Genomic DNA, 20,673 nt, shown 5'->3' on the forward strand with positions numbered 1-20,673 from the left:
TGCTCAACCAGTGAGCCACATCCCCATCCCTTTTTTATTTTTAGACAGGATCTCACCAGATCTGCTTACAGCCTTACTAGATTGCTCAGGCTGGCTTCAAATCTGTGATCCTCCTGCCTCAGCCTCCCAAACCTCTGGGATTATAGGCCAACACCACCATGCCCAGCTATTTTTCTTAAAAAGATATGCAGAGATGGGCAGAAGTGAGTCAGTAACTTCTTTTAAAGGCTGTTGAATCCTGCCACTTTGACCCAAGATGATCAGTTTCTTAAAAAAAAAAAAAAAAAAAAAAAAAAAGGATAGCTATCAATCTGGAATATATCATAAAACCACAATAACAAAAGATATCGAGAATTCAAATTGAAGTAAAGGGTGAAAGTTGGTTTTATTTGGTTGTTTGTTTTTCCTGAACAAACTAGTGGTATATTTGTGTCACCAATGCATTAAGATATATTTTAAAAATTAAGTATGTATGAAAATATCATTACAGCATATAACACACTAAAAGACCACTCTTTAAAAAAAAAAAAAGTTTACTGCCAAGTAACTAGAGAGGGACTTAAGTTGTTAGCTGATGCTGATATGGAATCATTGGAAAGAGGCATATGTTTATAGTACAATTAGAAGCGGAGGTTTATATTCCCTGTTTTTAAGAATACTGCCTGTATGTATGAAACAGCCATATTTCCATATAGGAGGAAAAGACAGATATTATTGTTCACAATTATGAAAGCCTAATAATGTAAATGAAGAGGAGAAAAAATTTAAGCGTTTTTTCCAGTTTTATTTTTCTTCATTTGGGGAAATAGTTATTATATACACATTTAAATTATTTACAACATAATATGGGTCCATTTTACAACCTAAGAGTTCACCAAGTCTAACCCTGTCCCACAGTAGGGAATTCATTCCACCAGCAATAACTGTTCAACTTCGAAGAGCTTTGCCAATAAACTAATATGCTTTTCAAACTTTAGAACATAAACCAAAAAGAGGAAATTGTATTTAACACTTGTCATATTATTAGACCCTTGTATATATGCAGTCTCAATTTCATGGGGGTATGGAGAGAGAAATCTCAAGTGCTTCCAGCAATACCAAGCCAGATGGCAAAATTAGGATCTTTCTCAAGAACCCACCTAGATTCCCAGTAGGGAATGCAAAAATTAATTCAATCCAATTATGTATCAACTATTGGGGGTGTAACTCAATGGTAGAGTGCTTATCTAGCATATACAAGGTCCTAGGGGGTTCATCCCCAGTACTGCCAGAAAGAAAAGTATATGTATATTTTGACTAATACAAATGGATCTCCAAACAAATTTCTTAAGGGAAATGAAAATCTTTTTTTTTTTTTTTTTTTTTTTGCTCCTCCATCATACCCAGGCATAGTATTCTATTGTGTTAGAATAACCAAGGCTACTGTGGGCAGCTTCTATTCCAGGCAATTAATTTTACAATGTTCTTAACTCTGTTCCATTATGCTGAACACACCTTTTTGCCACTGCTGCCACACATACACACACCATAATTCAAAAAGAAAATACCTCTTACCCATTTGGGAAGCCAACATATTATAAGAGAACCAGAATAGCAAGGGCTTTCTAGTGGGTGTACTGAAACAATTCTTTACACTAGGCCACAGGAGCCTTATAAATAACAGGGAAACTGAAACTAACTTTAACTACCCTTTCTCTACCTTTGCACCCAGGCTCATTCTTCTGAGTGCACATTTCTTCTCAGGCAGTACTGTGGCCTTGTAAACATGGTTTCTGACCCCAACACTCACATCACTTGTCTGAACCTGTTGAGTTCACAACATCTTTCTTATGTTATAAAACCTGTCATGATAAAGTGGTTCAAATTGTAAATCCTGGCTCACTGACTTGTTCTTTGACCCCCAACCTATGGACAGGGTTCCTTAAGCCTTCTATTTAAATTTTCTACTGAAGAGAAAAGAATTTCACAATTATGACCATGTTTACAGAAGAGAAAACTAACATTCAAATGTCTCTTCCACAATTGGTACTGTGCTATGTACTTTCTTATTCAAAACCAGCCAAAGGCCATAGATACAAATATTGCTCTCATTTATACTATCACTATCTTCATATTTAAGAAAATAAAACAATACTAGATACTGTATAATGTTAGTAAAGAAGATTCTTTGAAAATGTTCCCTTAATAGAATTGCTTTACCTGTTGTAATTGCATAAAGAGTAGTGCACTGCTGTGCCAAGAAATCTGGTTTATAACATCTAATTAACTATTATCTCATCTTATAAATTCTGTTTTACCAAAACCGGAACGACTGTTCCATATGCTTTTATATTATTTAAATCAAATTCTAAAATTTACAAAAGAACTCCCTTTGTATCTTCAGAATTAAAAGAATATTTGTATGTTCTATGGAGACTTAACAGCTTAATAAAAACATATCATTCTAGACATAATAGTTGCTTCTGGGGAAGGTTCCAAAGGCTTTTCAATGTACAGCTTTTTGAATCATTTTAAATTTTGACCATGTGTATACATTATATATCCTAAAGTGACATTCAGTCACTAATTTACAGAAAATACAAAGTATATAAAAACATGATGCACTACACCACAGGAATGCAATCATTAAAATCCAAACTCTGAGAAACACTGAAAGACAAATAAAGCCTGGTTCTTTTTTTTTTTCCTAGTTATACATGACAGCAGAATGCATTTCATTTCATTGTACGCAAATGGAGCACAACTTTTCATTTCTCTGGTTGTCCACAATGCAGAGTCTCACCATTTGTGCAATCACACACGTACATAGAGTAATGATGTCTGTCTCATTCCACCATCTTACCTACCCCTCACGCCCCTTTCCCTTTTCCCTCCCCTTTGCCAAATCCAAAATTCTTCCATTCTTCTCAGGCTCCCTCCTCCCAAGCCTGGTTCTTTAAATAAAACAAAAACTTCAGGGGAAAGAAAAAAAAGAAGTAGTTAAGTGGAACTCTATAGACTAAAAGGTACTTAAAGATCATTACCAACCAACTGCAAGGTAGAGACCTCATTATACAGATCTTGATTCAAATCACCAAAAACAATGACATCTGAAACAACTGGAAATTAGAACACTGGATAGTTGATAATATGAAGGAATGGAGGGGTGATTAATAGTATCATGACTGTGTGTGTGTGTGTGTGTGTGTGTGTGTAGTATGTTTTAAAAAATCCTTTATCTTGTCTCCAAATGATATAGTATCTGCTCTGAGATTCCCTTGAAAATACACAGGAGAGAGAAGTGTGAGGGGAACAGATGAAAGAAAACTGGGCATGAGTTGGTAATTTCTCCTCCCCACATAATGTGGTGGTTTGACAATTGTTGTTAAGATGAATGATAGGTAGAAGAGTTTATTACATGGATTCCGTGTACTTTTTGGTTAATATTTTCCATAACATATTATGCATTTGTAAAATACAAATATTTGTAATATACATAAAGTGGTCATTTAAAAATGATACTACAAACTTGAATATATCAGGGTTTTAGGTAACAAAGGAATTTGATGATAACTAAAAACAATCAGCCATCAGATCAATCTATTAGGTTTGTTAGGTGGTTTAATGGCATTGTGCTTATGGGGGGATTTTTTAAGAACATATTAATGACATGATAAAAAAAATTACAAAGCAAATTCTAGTTAAATATGAAGACATGGAACAAACCAGTAAGGCAAAGGTTGGTGCCAGTTAAAATTAACTTGTGGGGCTGGGGTTGTAGCTCAGTGGTAGAGAGCTTACCTAGCACATGTGAAGTACTGGGTTTGATCCTCAGCACCATATAAAAATAAATAATATAAAGGCATTGTGTCCAACTACAACTACAAAACATTTTTAAAATGCAGGGGGAAAAAAAGATAATTTACACACACACACACAAAAAAAAAAAAAAAACCAAAAACAAAAAAAAAACCTAACTGGTAAATACATAGGAGCTCCCTATTTTGAATATGCTTCCATTTTTTAATGAAGTTTGTATGTTTACAATGTCAGGATCAAACCTTGCACATGCCAAGCAAGCACTCTACCACCAAGCTACATCCCTGGCAGTGTTTAATTTTTTTTAAGGGATGACCAGTAACAATAAAAGACTTCAAGGATTCTTCTATGTAAGAGTGGGGATAAGAGAAATAATCTAAACTTAAATCCCTGGGATCAAATAGGGTCAGGTGGGGGTAAGGAGCTGATATGAACAACTACATAAGATTTTTTTTTTCTTTTTTATACTGAATTGAACACACTTCGTCATACATCCCCAATTCTTTTTACTTTTAATTTTAAGACAGGGTCTTGCTAAGATGCTCAGGGTCTCCTTATAGTGAGGAGGCTGGCCTGGAACTTGCAATCATCCTGACTCAGCCTCCTGAGTTGCTGGGATTACAGACGTGCACCACCACACAAAGTTACATAAGACTTTTAATCATTTAACTCCGAGTTTTACAAATAGTGTCAGGTATGGTAAGAAAAGTTTCATCACAATAGAAATAAACTCAAAGCAAAAAAAGCCTGTTTTGAGAAGGGAATTATTTCCTCTGGCTAGTCTTGTCCCAGACATCAATTTATAGAGAAACTTTAAACATTCCTGAAATCCAAGAAGTAGACTGTCAGTGTGTGTTTTGTATGGGAATAAAGCTTTCCTGGCATCCTGAGCACATATGATTCTAATTGTACATAGTTTCTGGGCATGAAAATAGTATTTTTTCATTCCCAGTTTTCTGGCTGTGCTCCAAGATTCCACACACACCACTACTGGGGATTGAACCTAGGGGTCTCTACCACAAACCTATATCCCGACCCCAATTTATTTTAAGACAGGGTCTGGCTAAGATGCTGAAACTGGCCTCAAACTTGTGATCCTCTTGCTTCAGCCTCCCCAGTTGCTAGGATTATAAACATGGTTAAACTATCTTTAGTATGATCCTTTCTCTGGGAACAAGTAGAGAGTTTTACAAATCCTTTTATAACAATATTTGCATATACATATAGCTCCACATTTCAATGATTCAAATAAAATATTAAGTATTCTTTGAGGTTTTAAAGACAAATACAATCTAAAATTTCCAAATCCTACCAGAATTTCTGCTATAGGCTCACCATTAAATCCTAACTCACCCAACTGTTATTAGTAGAGAGAAAAGGCAAATTAATATCTTATGAGAGCATACTATACCCTTATAATAACCCTAATAGGTGGGCATTATTATTGTCCAAATATTATAGAAGAGAAAATTTGTTAGTAACTTAGCGCACTAACTGGTAAGTGGCAGAACCAAAAATGAACCCAAGCAGTCTGACTCCAACATCTGGCTCTTCTCTGCTATACTACTTTTTTTTTTTTCTTTTAACTTTTTTAGAGAATTTTAATATTTATTTTTTAGTTTTTTCGGCGGACACAACATCTTTGTTTTTATGTGGTGCTGAGGATCGAACCTGGGCCGCACGCATGCCAGGCAAGCACACTACCGCTTGAGCCACAACCCCAGCCCTGCTATACTACTCTTTACCCTAAAACTTTTCTTTCTAATACACGGAAGATGACTTATATGAACATTTCTAGACAGGATAATTAACCTTCAAAATCTTAGTTATCTTTGAGATTTACATTTTGTTTACATTATTTAAAAATACAACTTGCTGGGCCTTCTTTAAAGAAATCAAACAGTTCTAAGAGAACTGACTCAGCTATTATAACATTAGCTCCATCTATTAGGAATAATACAGGCCCCTCCCTAATTGTTTACCCTAACAGAGTGTATCAGTTAATGGATTCTGCCTAGGAAACAGACATTTAATTTGACTGGCTAAGTCAAAATCACCATCTATAAAAGAAAGAGACAGGAAATAAAAAGGAAAATGAGAGAAAGGAGGAAATAAAAATTATAAAACAGAACTTATTAAAATCCCCCTAAAAGGAAAATCAAGATGCTTAGAAACATCTGGGATAGTTCATCCAGAATATAGAACAAAATGCCATAAAAAAAGAAAAAATGAATAAGGGTCTCAGAAAATTTCTAAAGCAGTGCAAGGTTTACAGTTATTAAGACAAAAATATAAATACTCTATATTAATTAAATTATACATTTAAATTATTTTTTTCTACTTTAGACCAAAAAAAAAAAGTCAAAAAAGTATCAAAAGGAGACACAGCATAAACTTTGGGGGGGGGGGGTCATCAGAATTTGCCAAACAGGATCCCCAAATGAACAACCACCCTTCCCCCACCAAAAAAAATTAACTAAAAGGAAGAAATTTTAAAAGGAATATGAATTTCCAGAGCTAAAAGAGAAAAACAGGTGCTCACTTTGGCAGCACATATACTAACACTGGAATGACACAGAGAAGATTAACATGGCCCCTACACAAGGATGACACAAAAATCTGTGAAGCATTCATTTTTGAAAGCAGTATGGAGATTTATCAGAAAACTTTGAATGGAACCACCATTTGACCCAGTTATCCCACTCCTTGGTATATACCCAAAGGATTTATAATCAGCATACTATAGTGGCACTGCCACATCAATATTTATAGTAGCTCAATTCACAGTAGCCAAGCTATGGAACCATTGTAGGTGCCCTACAACAGATTAATTGATAAAGAAAATGGGTTATATATACACAAAGGAATATTTGCAATATTGCTGATATTGCAATATCAGCAATAAAGAATGAAATTATGGCATTTGCCGGTAAATAGATGAAACTGGAGCTCATCATGCCAAGTGAAATAAGCCAATACCCAAACACCAAAGGCTGAATGTTCTGACATGTGGATGCTAACACAATAAGGGGGGGAGGAAAATAGAAGTTCATTGGATTAGACAAAGGGGAATGAAGGGAAGGGAGAAGAGGATGGGAATAAGAAAGACAGTAGAATGAATCACACATAATTTTCATATGTTCATACTGAACATGAATACATGACCAATGAAACTCCACATCATGTACAACCCCAAGAATGGGATCCAGAATAAGTTATACTCCATATATGTATAGTATATCAATATATACTCTACTATCATATATCTAAAAATAACAAAATAAATAACAATAGAAGAACAAGTTAATAGATATAAAAGTCTTCAGATTAATAGGGCCCACTGGGTACTCAGATGAAAAGAGACCAAAACACATCCCTGGGAAATTTCTAGTCCCAGCCATACTAACACAGCAGTTTAAGAATAGAAAGAAGGGGTTGGAGGTGTATGCAGTGGTAGAGTGTATTGCCTAGCATGAACAAGGCACTGGATTCAATCCTCAGCACTAAAAAACAAGAAAAAACTTTTATTTACAGTATTTTCCTACACTAAAATTGGGTAAAAGAACCAAGAAAAGTTTTTAAATAATGTTGATATCCTTACACATAATTTCCTGCAATTGCAGATTCTAATATATGCCCCTAATCAACCATTGTTTTAAAACTAGTTTTACATTGGAGATAACCAAGTATATTCTGACACTCCTTAGAACAGAAATATTTTTATGGTAAATATTTTTATTTCTTGTAAATTTGCCCTATTATTAAAAAATAGACAAGTTGCTTATTTTCAAAAAACATTAAAAGACAGAATATGCTAATCAGAATTTAAAATTGAAATTATTTTATGTGGAGGCAGAGGAAAACTATCCCCATTAATACTATTATATAAAATTATAAGGAAGTTTCTCCTAAAAATCCAAAATAGCAGAATCTACTCACTGTCTTCCTCTCTATTCCTCTAATATTAAAATTTCTACACAGCTACAGGATTGTAAATTTTGCCTTCCTGCTGAATCTAATATTTAGGCCCTAAGCAACTCAGTGAGACCCTGTCTCTAAATTAAATATAGCAAAGGGCTAGGGATGTGGCTCAATGGTTAAGGGCCCCTGAGTCCAATCCCTGGTACCAAAAACTACATGTGTGTTTGTGTATATATACATTTTTATATACATTTTATCCTTTTTTTAATATATTTAAAATGTTACCTATTTTATAGCTTTCTCATGGTAACATTCTTTTCTACCTTTACTCATGAGACAAAATATTTTCTCAGCATCTATAAGGCGCTTGGAATAGAGAAGACAAATAGACAAAAGTTCTCAAGGATTAACATTCTGATAATGAGACACAATAAATAATAGTCATAATAAGTAAATGGTGTAGAATATATTTCAAGTGGTTAACTGCTAAGGGGTAAATCAGATTAACAAAACCTTTCCCATTGTCAACCCTCTACTTGTCCTCTAAATTATACTTCCTATAAAGCTATACAGTTATAACTTGCCTTTCTGCTGAATGTAATATTTAAGGAAGGTGAGGCATAAGGGAGGTTAGAAATACCAGAAAGAAAAGCAGTTGCAATTTTAAATAGGGTGGTCAGCACTGACCTCTTTGAGAAGATACTATATGAGGAAAGATTCTAAATAGATCAGAAGATAGGTATGAAAATTCATCTAAGGGAATAACATTCTAAGCACAGGGAACAAACAGTCAATACAAATAACAATGCAAACACTATCAAGCAAAAATATCAGTAATTGGTGGGACTACAAACTGGTGAAACCACTCTGGAAAGCTGTATGAAGATTCCTCAGAAAACTTGGAATGGATCCACCATTTGACCCAGTATATACCCAAAAGACCTACAGCATACTGTAGTGACACCAATGTTCGTAGAAGCTCAATTCATAACTAACCTAGGTGCCCTTAAACAGATGAATGGATAAAGAAAATGTGGTATATATACACAATGGATTATTACTCAGCTATAAAGAATGGAATTATGGCATTTGCCAGTAAATAGAACTAAAGACTATTATGCTAAATGAAATAAGCCAATCCTAAAAAAACCAAAGGCAAAATGCTCTAATGTATGGATGTTAACACACAAAAAGGGGAAGGAGAATAGAAATTCATTAGATTAGACAAAGGGAAATGAAGGGAAGGGAAAGGAGATGTGAATAGAAAGACAGTAGAATGAACTGGACATAACTTTCCTGTTCATATATAAGTACAGTCTGAATCATATTTGTCGATTAGATATTCATAATGAACCATTTTTTAAATTTTGGTCTTTACACTGTATGTAAGATAACTCCTTGCTTTTAGGAATACAAATATTCAGCAATGAAAAACAACATGCCTGCAACTTACAAATGGTTCAGAAAAAAGAAACTTTGTTATATACCTATAATTATATTTACTAGAAAGAGAGAAAGAGATAAAGAAAAGAAAGAGAAGAGATAAAGAAGAGAAAGAGAAGAGATAAACATTTTATCAAAGTTGATAAAATGTTAACATTTGGGTTAACATTTCTCTGTACTTCAATTTATTTAACTTTTATTAATCTAAAATTGTCAAAACACAATATTTCTTAAAGAAATATTTTTTATAACAATATTAACAAACAACAGTATACTCAATTAAATAAACCATATATGAGTACACAACCAGTGTAACTCCACATCGCGTAAAACTTCTCATAGCACAAGAATGGGAAGTTATACTCCCTGTATGTATAACATGTCAAAATACATTCTGTCATATATAACTAAAAAGAATAAATTTATTTAAAATACCAGCAATTGCTATTCATTTCTTATCAATATATCCCTCTTCCCCTGGAGGGGGAAAAAAAAGTAGATATTTACAGAATTTGATCTCCAGATAGGAAGGATGATAACCTAGTGAAAGTATTTCTAAGTATCTCATCATAGGTCAAGAACTTTTAAGTTTCTTTACTACAGAAATGACACTTTCAAAAATACTAATAATGGCATATTAATATCTAACTCCTCTCCCACTGCAAAAGATCAAAACATTGGTACTAGAATTCTAATCATTTTTCCATCAATTTCCCCAAATCCAGTCCAATGAGACAAGACCGAATTAATGCATATGCCCCATACAAGGTGCCATGCCATGTGCCATGGAAGCTAAGTAAGAGGTTTCTGTTCTCCAAGGCCTCCAAATATTATTGTATAAGAAAAACACCTTTTTTCTTTTTTTGAAACAAGGTCTCACTAAGTTGCCCAAGTTGGTCTTAAACACCTGGGCTCAAGCCCATCCTTCCATCTCAGCCACCTAAGTGTTGGAATTACAGCCCTTTTTATAAGGCTTTAATTTCCAATTTCAAAAGGAAATATAGCTCATAATATTACATAGTATTAGCACAGAAAATTATTATGAGGACTGGGGGTGTGGCTCAGTAGTAGAGCGCTTGTCTAGCATGTGTTGAAGCCCTGGGTTCAATTCCCAGCATCAAAAAAAAAAAAAAAAGTTGAAGAAACATTTCTACATGCTAAGGAATGTACATTAGAAAAAACAAGACTATAAGAAGGAAAAAATGCTAAATTAGCCTTATGCCCTAAATTCTTGTTTTGTTTCATTTCTTGTGTTTTGATATGGGGTATCACTATGCTAGAGAGCCTCAAAATCTTGGGCCAAGTGTTACTTCCTGCTTCAGCTTCCCAAGTAGCTAGGATTAAGGTATACCACCATGCTCAACTTACTTTGCTTTTGAATTAAAGATAACAACTCCTGCCAGGCATGGTGGACAGGCCTTAATCCCAGCAACTCTAGCTTCACAAGTTCAAAGCCAGCCTCAGCAAATTAGCAAGACCCTATCTCAAAAATAAATAGAAAGGGCTGGGGATGTGGTTCAGTGGTTAAGCACTCCTTGGTTTAATCTTCAGTACAAAAAGAAAAAAAAAAAAAAAAGATAATTCTTTAAAAACATTACTCTTCTTGTCTTCCTGTCAGTTTACTGTGAAGTATTTGTAAGCAGGAGGTTTCTCTGTTCCCCTTAACCATCAATTTCCTCTTAGGAGTGATCTAAATAAAATGAAAACTCCTGACATTGCATTACTTGAGCTAACTGTGGAGTCCATGTTTTTAAGGAATTATCAGTACATTAGGGTAGAAGTATATTCTCTCTCTACCTCAATGTCCTATCAGGCAATGAAATTGACAATATAAAACACTGTCAACAAGGATTTGGAAAAAGTAGGTATAGTCTCAAACTACAAATACTCTAACCCAGTATTTAATTTCAGGAATTCATTCCACAAAATAACACAGAAACAAGGTTGTTCATTATAGCATTGTTTGTAATAGAAAAAAACAACACTGAAGACTGCATATCCCAGCCTCCCTTTGAGATGTGGCTGTAACACTAAATAATAGCTAATAAACATAACTCCAAGTGCTGTGAAATGGCAACTTCTAGAAACCTTCCTTTTAAAAGGCTGACATGTAACCTCTGCCCTTCTTCCATTCTGCTGCTTGGAAAGGGTACAGTAGCTGGAGATCCAGCTAGATCAGGGCAATACTTGTTCTACAAAAGTATAGAAAGATCCCAGATAAGCAGGAAAGTGATAATGAGAAAGGAGGACAGAATGGATCTCTATATATTGACTGCCATTTTTACATGGGTATGTATATAAAATTGCCAAAACTCACTGAACCACCCATTTACTATATGTGCATTTTACTGGGCTCATTATGCCTCAATTTAAAGAGAGTGAGAAAAAGATCACAGCCATGAGTGCTATACCAACACTAATGCATGTTCCTATCTTTTACAGGAGAAACACTTTTCTGTTATTTAATAAGCCACTATTATTTTAGGCTGTCTCACAGATACCCTTTTTATATAGCAATATGTAAATGTAATGACAAAAATCAATTAAGTAAAAAAAGGCAAGATAACAGTATGTAGAGCACGCTGCAATACATATAGACACACACACACACACACACACACACACACACACACACACATTTTTTAAGGGTAAGGACAAGCAGTGAAGGATAAGGTCAAGACAAGGATGAGGATAAGAAATCCTCTGAGGATGAAGACAAGTCTTAGAGCCTCCTGGACTGAAGGCCCCAATCAGGCATTCCATGGCTATGGGCCACAGTGACACCAAACCCTCAACCATAAACACCCAGAGCACTCCATTATCTGCTCTGTCAATTACTGTCCACCCAGCTAGACCCTAATCTGAGCATAGGCCAGGACAGGCTAAATGCTTACAAGAAGATCTACTGACATTCTCAGGGGAGCCAACAGGAGAAATGGAAATAAAACATGTTGTCAGGAAAAAAAATTTTAAATGGAGACTAGAATATATACTGGAAGAATAATCAAGAAATCAATAACATCGGTTGGTTCCAGAGAGTGGAAAAGCATGCCCAAAACACTGAAGGAAAAAAAAAAAGGAGAGAGAGAGAGAACTTCGCACCTTATGCGTTTGCTTTGTTTTTTTGATTTGGGTTTTCTTTTACAGTGGTAGGGGTTGAACCCAGAGCTTCTTGCATGGTAGATAAGCACTCTTACCACTGAACTACATACTCCCTCACCCCACTGCCGCCTTTTTAAATTGTATAAATTGCCCAGAGTTGCCTTCAACTTTCATACTCCTGCCTCAGCCTTATGAATAGCTGAATTACAGGTATTCACAACCACACCCTGCTACCTTTTGTGTTTTGAATCATGTAATAAACACATTACTTACCCCCCAAAAATATTCTTTAGACCATGATTTCAAGATGATCCCACACTCAGCTAATTACCAAGAATCACTAGCTATCATGAAAATGACAAAAAAAATAAAGTGCTGAAAATTCAATATTTTTGAAGGAAAAGAGCAAGAAAAGGAACCAAAAGGAGAGGGAAGCACTGGGGCTGTTTTGCCACTGTAAATATGTAATAAATATTTAATTTATCATTATCTGCTCATAGTGTTGAAGAAACAAAAGCAACTAATTAAAAAAAAAAAAAAAAAAAAAGCCAACAAGCCTTTTCTCCAATCTGCTAAAGGAAGCATACAAAAGGTTCTTTCTTGGAGGAGCACAGATTCTAAAGAGTTAAAAATAGGAACATTTGTAAATCCTGTGAATCAGATTAGAGACTGAAACAAAGTGATTATCTGAAAAATGTATCATATTGACCTCCCTTTGTTTTCTTTAAAATATGTCTAAACTCTATTACGTTTTTCATGGCATAAACAAAATAGTTAACTTAAAATTTAACTAGACCATTCTTAACTACATCATTTAAATCAACCTATTTTTGTATAGCTATGACTGGTATATATAATTTTATATTCCATTTTCCTGTTCTTATTTCTATATGATAATTACATTGTATAAAATAATCTTCCTTTACCTTAGAAATATCCATAAAATTTGCATTTTTCTTTTTTGTTGCCGTTTTTGTGGTACTGAAGATTAACCCAAGGCCTCCTGCAAGCTAAGTACATGCTTTACCACAGAGCTACCACCCCCAGCAAGCCTCATTTTCTGGCACGAATGCTGGAAATGACTGTCTGGATCAGACTGGAAACCTCTGGGCATCTTGTTGATCCATTCCAATTACAAATAACCTCTTAAGCAATAAATACATACATTTAAACTCATAAAGGTGACATTTATCCTTTCGGCTAATTGTAGCATATATATCAAACTGCTGGGATGAGGATATAGTTTGGTGGTAAGAGCTCTTGCTTAGCATGTATGAGGCCCTGAGTTGGATCCCCAGCAGAGCAAAACACATCAAAACAAAAAAATCATCAAATTGTTTCTAACAGGGTTCAAAAGTGTCAAACAAAATCCCCTTTAGTAGCCAATACTAGGAGTGTAGTTCAGTGGTAGAGAGCTTGCTTAATATGCTAGAAGTCCTGTCATGCTAGATGATAGGGAGGAAAAGAAAAAATAATTGATGCGTCAGTGTGAATGTGGGTGTGTACACCTGGGATTGAACCCAAGGGTGCTTAACACTAAGTCACATCCCCAGCCCTTTTTATATTTTATTTTGAAACAGGATCTCCCTGAGTTGCTTGGACCTCACCAAGTTGCTGGGGCTGGCTTTAAGCTTCCAATCCTCCTGCCTCAACCTCCTTAGCTTCTAGGATTACAGGACTGTGCCACACACCCAGCAAGGGGAAGAAAATTCTTAAACTTGGTGACCAGTGTGGAAATTTTGTTCAGGGCTTCTGGAATACTCCTAGACACAGACATAATCATCAGCCTTTTCAAAGTAAGTGTTCTTGAAGTAAAGAATACACTTTCTGATATAGTGTTATTCTATAAAACAGTTTCAGCAACATAGAATAAAGGGATATTCAAATGTGGTAGGTTCAAAGTAGACACACATTAACATATAATGAACAGGGAAATAAAATTAAGCTTTGATCCTTTCATACAATAAAAATGGTAAATTTTTTAACAAAATCTGACTACACTGAGGGTTACTAATGAAGTGTTAACATGGTTTTCTCCTAAAAGAGACAAAAATTTAAGTTTACATCTGCCAAGTACATTAAATCGAATTTATATTGAATCTTCACTGTCACTTTAATGAAGCAATAAGACTAACATCCAAGTAGAAACGTAGGAAGTTGCTCACTTAAAAAAAAAAAATCGGGAAGGAAAAAAGATTTTCTAATTTCTACTAAGTTATCGATTTGAAAAAGAAAAAATGGGCTAAGAACTGTTTGTGAAGGAGTATTATTTAGCTTTACACCTCTTTGTTCTCTACATTCTAAAACATGACAATTAAATTTCAAGAAAGATAAGGCAAGGTAAAGATTTACAAAATAAAACAACTTCAGTTAAGAACTGAGGTGACCTTTTTTAGTAACTTTTATAGCAAAACTCTAGGTAACTGAAATCTTTCATAATACAGACTAAATGGCCAAATCAAATGAAGAAAATGTAAAATAATTCATCTTTTACATTCAAGAAATAAAACAGTAACCTGGCTTATCTTTTCACTGAAGCCAAGCACAGTGGTGCATGACTGTAATTCCACCGCTCAGGAGGAGGAGGATTGCAAGTTTTAGGCTAGCCTCAATAATTTAGCAAGACTCTCTCTCAAAAAATAAAGAGGGAGGGAATTATAGGTCAGTAGTAGAGCATCCCTGGGTTCAATTCCCAGTACTAAAAACAAACAAAAGAAAGCATTAAGTTTTACTTAAATTTCAAGACCACGTTGTTAAAAATATAGTTTCTAAATATTTTATGCTGTATTTTACCATATAATAGTCACAGATTTTATGCCAAATATTTGGTTTAAAAATGGGGTACAACCATTGTATTTTTTAAAAACTGTGCCAGAATTACTTTAAAAATCACTTATTACTATCTTTGGTGTAAGATTAGAATGCATGGATACTTGTGAATATACGTTAAAACTGAATATTTCAAATAGACACACATATGGTCATAACAGTTTAGCAATCAGTTTTTCGGGGGGGGGGGGCGCAGCTAATTCACACATTAGTTGCTGATTTGTGCATTACAGTCAAAAAATTACACTTGAGAAAATTTATTGCGGCATTGCCAAGTATGGATTTAACAAAATTTAATCGTGCGTCTGAAGATTCTGCGCTATCACTGGTTTTGTTGTCTGGTGTGCTGTCCTTTGCACTACTCATTATTTCTTTTCCATTACTACTGCAGCACTCTAAACATATACCACATAAGTTGGTTTTCAGAAATATACTAACCAGGCATGAACACTAAGAATTCTAGGCTCCTGGTTCACAGTGTGCAGAAAAACAACTGTGTATCCATCAATGTGCCACTGATGAATACACTCCTCTGTTTACCTTTTAAAGGTGTGACAAACAGAATTATATCATGCAACAATTACATGATAAAAGGTTACAAACCAATTTTCGGACCAAAAAAAAAAAAAAAAGTGGTGCAACAATTACATAGTGTTGACAATTACGCAGTGAAATTCAGTGCTGGGAATTTTAAGTGTAAAAATATTTTATACTATACGATCTTTAAAAATATATGTGTAACTAGAATATAAAATTACATTTTAATTTGAGGAAAAGTTACAACCTCTTACCAGCTAATTTAAAAAAATTGAACTCTTCAATAAAATTAATATTTTGACTTTAAAAAACAGTAATAAAAAATAAGTTTTTAGAGAGTGCTATTTGTCAAAGAAAATTAAGATTTATAAAAACTGTACTAGGAAAAAAGTGACAAGTTAATGTATTCAGCATAATGTTGACATGAGCAAGAAACACACACTGTGCTTTTTCTAAGAAATAAATTCTAATTATTATCACACTAAATAAAATGTAGACAAAATGTTGAAAATAATGCTTCCTTAAAGTCAAAATCTCTCCTATCCTCTTTAGACTTATTTTCAAGATACATTCTGATTAGTTCTCTGTAATAGTACCCCAGAGGGCTAAAGTATCACTATGGAAGAGCTCTTCATCTAGGAAAGATGACAACTTTGAATTACAGAAACCTACTTCCTACAGCTAAAGTGACTGGGGACTGTGAAAATACTGAGAACCTCCAGAGAATAATCCTGATGACTGAACTTGAAATAAGATATCTTGTCCTACTTTGGAAACAAGTCCAACTCAACTGTTCTCAGACAATACAACAAATGTACTTTTTGAGATATACTTATCAAAACTCATTTCATCTTCAGAAACTCCAGTTCATCAATAATTCCCTTCTATAGTTCCAAAGGTGATTTTACAACTTCAAATAAACAATTCTACAAACAAAATTCATTTTTTAAAAAACCAAATGAACACTTTAGTATTGTGATACTAGAATGATAGCCAGGACATTCTACCTTTGAGCTACATCCCCAACTCCACTACCCAACCCCCGCTTTTTTTTTTTTTTATTGTCACGCAGGGTCTTGCTAAGTAAGTTGCTGAGGCAGGGCTTGAACTTGAGGATCCTTCTCCGCAGTCATTACATCCCTAGACTTTTTTTATTTTGTATTTTGAGACAGGGTCTCACTAAGTTGCTTAGAGCACCACTTGTCTGCTAAGGCTGGCACCAAACTTGCAATCTTCCTGCTTTGGCCACTATGATTACAGGCATGTTCCATGGCACACTGCATGAAGTCTTAAATGAGATTTTTAAGCATGCCATAAAAACCTAGAGCAGGTTCTTGTTTAAGACAGTAATATTTCTGGGCATGGTGGTGTAGGCCTGTAATCCCAGCGGCTCAGAAGGCTGAGGAAGGAGGATCATGAGTTCAAACCCAGCCTCAACAAAAGCAAGGCTCTGAGCAACTCAGTGAGACCCTGGTCTCTTAATAAAATACAAAACAGGGCTGGGCATGTGGCTCAGTGGTTCAGTGCCCCCGAGTTCAATCCCCATTACCAAAAAAAAAAAAAAAAAAGAGAGAGAGAGAGAGAGAGAGAGAGAGAAACATCATCCCAGAATTTTTGTCCAATTAGCATCTGTGAACACAGATTGAAGAGAGTAAACAATGGAATTATGAAAAACAGAAACAATTACAGAACTTTAAATTCAGACCATTGGTCTAGACATATGCTTCCAATACAAGAGCTAATCAACATGTGGTTTGAGACCTAAAATATCACTCACCTAAACTGAGTTGTTTAATATAAAATGCACTTCAGATTTCAAAGACTTCATATGACAAAAGGATCATAAACTACTCTGATATTTTTTATATTGATTATACTGAAATCATAACATTTGGGATATACTGTGTTAAATAACATAATTTAAATTATTTTCACTCAGGCTAGAGAATGCAGCTGAGTGGTAGAGCACTTGCCCACCAAGCACAAGGCCTGGATTCAAACCCAGCACTGCAAATATATACACATATACATTTTTTCCACTCTTTTTCCTTTAATGATGGCTAACTAGAATTTTTTTTTCTTTTTTCTTTTTTCAGTACTGGAGATTGAACTCGGGCACTCAACCACTGAGCCACATTTTGTATTTTATTTGGAGACAGGGTCTCACTGAGTTGTTTAGTGCCTTGCATTTGCTGAGGCTGGCTTTGAACTTGTGATCCTCCTACCTCAGCCTCCCAAGCCACTGAGATTACAGGAGTGTGCCACCATGCCCAGCTATAAATTTTTTAATTATACATATGACTCCCATTGATTTCTGTTGGAAAGTACTGCTCTCTATTGTTATCTCAACTTTTCTGACACTCTCACTCTCATCATGAATGTGTTCTCATGTTTATATATTTATAAATGTGATGCATAAGTCCTAATATACAGTATAAAATGTACATAAAAATGCCAAAAGGAATTAAAAGTAGAAATTTTAATTTTTTTCTTTTTGCAATTCAATGAACTATCTCATACACTCCATACTGTAGACTGAGGGCATCAGCACGGAGATTAAACAGGAAAAAATAAACCCAAATAAAAGAATCACTAAAAATTTAGTGACTGGTTAACTATGAATATAGATGTAGGCATAAGCTGGACAGAATGGTAATTGAGAAGACTAAACAATAAGGGTTGGATTATAAAATGCAACAAAGGGCCAAGAACACAGCTTTAGATAGTCTTTAGGCAGATTTTATATCAAATCTTTAGAATAGGGCAGTTTAGCATAATAGATTAGGGTGTTCCCCCTTTAGAATAGGGCGTATCCTGCTGCTGAGTTCCTCTAGAGTGCTTAGGGTCAGACAGTATATTTTGGGAGACAGAAGCCCATGCGGAGTGGATTTGGGCAGAGAACGTGGATTCCCCCAGAGCGTGTTTATAGACGGCCGGTGTGAGTTCGGGAATAAAGAATTGCTGTTTGAATCTACAAGCTGTGTGGAGACTCGTGATTTGTGCCCAGCCAGAGACTGCGGCAAAATCTTCTCTGGATCCTTAAGTAAAAGCCTGGCATAGTCTGATGGCTGTTATATAAAAATACCTTCAGCCAGTCATGGTGGGCAAGCCTGTAATTCCAGTGACTGGGGATGCTGAAGTAGGAGGATCCCAAGTTTGAGGCCAGCCTCAGCAACTTTTTTGTTTATCTTGTGTAGTTCTAAAAATAAAGTTAGTTTCTTTTGACAAGTGGCTCCTGAATTGTGCCCAGCCAGACTGCGGCAGAGGCCAGCCTCAGCAACTTATCAAAGTATAAAACCTGTCTCAAAGTATAAAACCAAAGGGTTGGGGAGGTAGTTCAATGGTAAAGTGCCCCTAAATTCAATCCCAGTCCACAATCCCCACCACGAGAAAAAAAAAAACCAGACTGGGTAATTTATAAACAGAAATTTCTCACAGTTCTGAAAGTTAAGTCCAAGATCAAATGCACTGGCAAATTCAGTGTCTGGTGAGGGCCCATACCTCTTAAATGGAGCTTTCTTACTGCTGCATCCTCTTAGGATAGAAAGGTCAAAGGATTCCATTTGCCTCAGTTATGGCACTATTCCTATTAACAGGGGCTCCATACTCAAGCCCTTAGCATATCTGAAGTACCACCTCTTATATTATTACATTGAAAATTAGGTTTCAACATAAGTTGTGGGGAAGGGGACACAAACATTCGGAACATAGCATTCCACTCCTGGTCACTCAAAATTCATGCCCTTCTCACATGCAAAATACATTCCACTCTGGGCTGGGGTTGTGGCTGTGGTAGAGCACTTGCCTCACATATGTGAGGCACTGGGTTCAATTCTCAGCACCACATATAAATAAATAAATAAAATAAAGGTCCATCAACAACTAAATTAAAATTTTTTAAATGGTCTCAATGGTAAACACACACACACACACACACTCAATTCTTCCAAACAGCCCCAAACAAACATCTATTCCAGCAACTCAAAAATCTAAAGTCCAGAGTCTCACCTGAATCACATACAAGTGAAAACCAGAAGTGTGATTTATCCTAAGGCAGATTTCTCTTCAGTCATAAGTCTGTGAAATCAAGTCTGCTTCCAAAATACAATGGTGGGTCAGGCACAATTCCAAAAGGGGAAAGCAGAAAACAAAGATAACAGGTCTCACCAAATCCTAAACCCAAAAGGACAAACATTAAATCTTAAGGCTCCAAAATAATCTACTTTGACTTGATGTTCTGCCTTCCAGACACACTGTGCTGGGGACTGAGCCCCCAAGGTTCCAGGTAACCTTGCTCTCATGGCTTTGCTGAGTACGATGCATGCTGCAGCTCTCCACCAGTTGGAAGTAAGGTGCCTGCATCTCTCCCATACTGGACTAGCTCTTCAAGGGTCTTGAGGGCATCCCTGTCCCATGGCTCCACTGGACATTTTCCCTAGTGGCAGCTTTCTGATGGTTTCAGTCTTGTGACAGTTCTCTTCCTGGGTGCCAAAGTTCTCCAGAGCATCCTTTGAAATCTAGGTGGAGGTAGCAATGCCCCCAACACAGTTCATGCACTCTGCCTTGGAATAAATAGCATCACACAAACTTTAGGATCTGTGACCTCCAGAAAGGTGGCCACAGTGGTCAGTACCATACCCATCAGTGCACAGGAGCCACAGCTAGGACAGCCAAAGAATGATATGCTGGAATACAGGGAGTAGAGGCTTTAAATCATTCTGCCGCCAAAACCCCAGCAATAGGCAGGGCAGCCCTAAAGACCTGACATGCCTTCAGGGTTACTATATTGATAAATAGGCACATGGCTTCCAAATACCCATACTAACCTCCTTAACCAAAGTTTACCTGGCCACACCCTGGGCACTCTCTTCTGAACATACTTTCATTATTTACAACAAGGGCAGGTTGAGAATTTGCTGCATCTTTTAAGTTCTCCACCCCTCTTTATTATAAATCTGTCTTTAGCTTGATTTTCTCATCTCTCATTTTATACAGCTTCTTCTTCCAAAGAAGCTGTATGCACCCAACACTTTGTATTTCTCT

At 35.7% G+C, this 20,673-nt stretch overlaps 1 protein-coding gene and 1 non-coding gene across 4 annotated transcripts in view; one reads left to right on the top strand and one right to left on the bottom strand.

Moving 5' to 3' along the window:
- Window positions 1–20,673, bottom strand: part of Fbxo34 (F-box protein 34) — a 77,538-nt gene that overhangs the window by 51,942 nt on the left and 4,923 nt on the right. Inside the window, exon 1 of one of the 3 annotated variants that reach the window (XM_076850466.2) lies at window positions 19,639–19,877. The exons of the other annotated variants lie outside the window; for them this stretch is intronic. The gene's annotated coding sequence lies outside the window, so the exon portion shown is untranslated. Of the gene's footprint in view, window positions 1–19,638; window positions 19,878–20,673 lie in introns of those variants that run through there. 3 annotated transcript variants of the gene reach the window in all.
- On the top strand, window positions 6,333–6,436 carry LOC143395988 (U6 spliceosomal RNA). Its single transcript, XR_013090891.1, has one exon. It is a non-coding gene; the product is annotated as a U6 spliceosomal RNA (small nuclear RNA).

The sequence above is a fragment of the Callospermophilus lateralis genome, chromosome 3 (assembly GCF_048772815.1).
Source record: "Callospermophilus lateralis isolate mCalLat2 chromosome 3, mCalLat2.hap1, whole genome shotgun sequence".
Lineage (NCBI taxonomy): Eukaryota > Metazoa > Chordata > Mammalia > Rodentia > Sciuridae > Callospermophilus > Callospermophilus lateralis.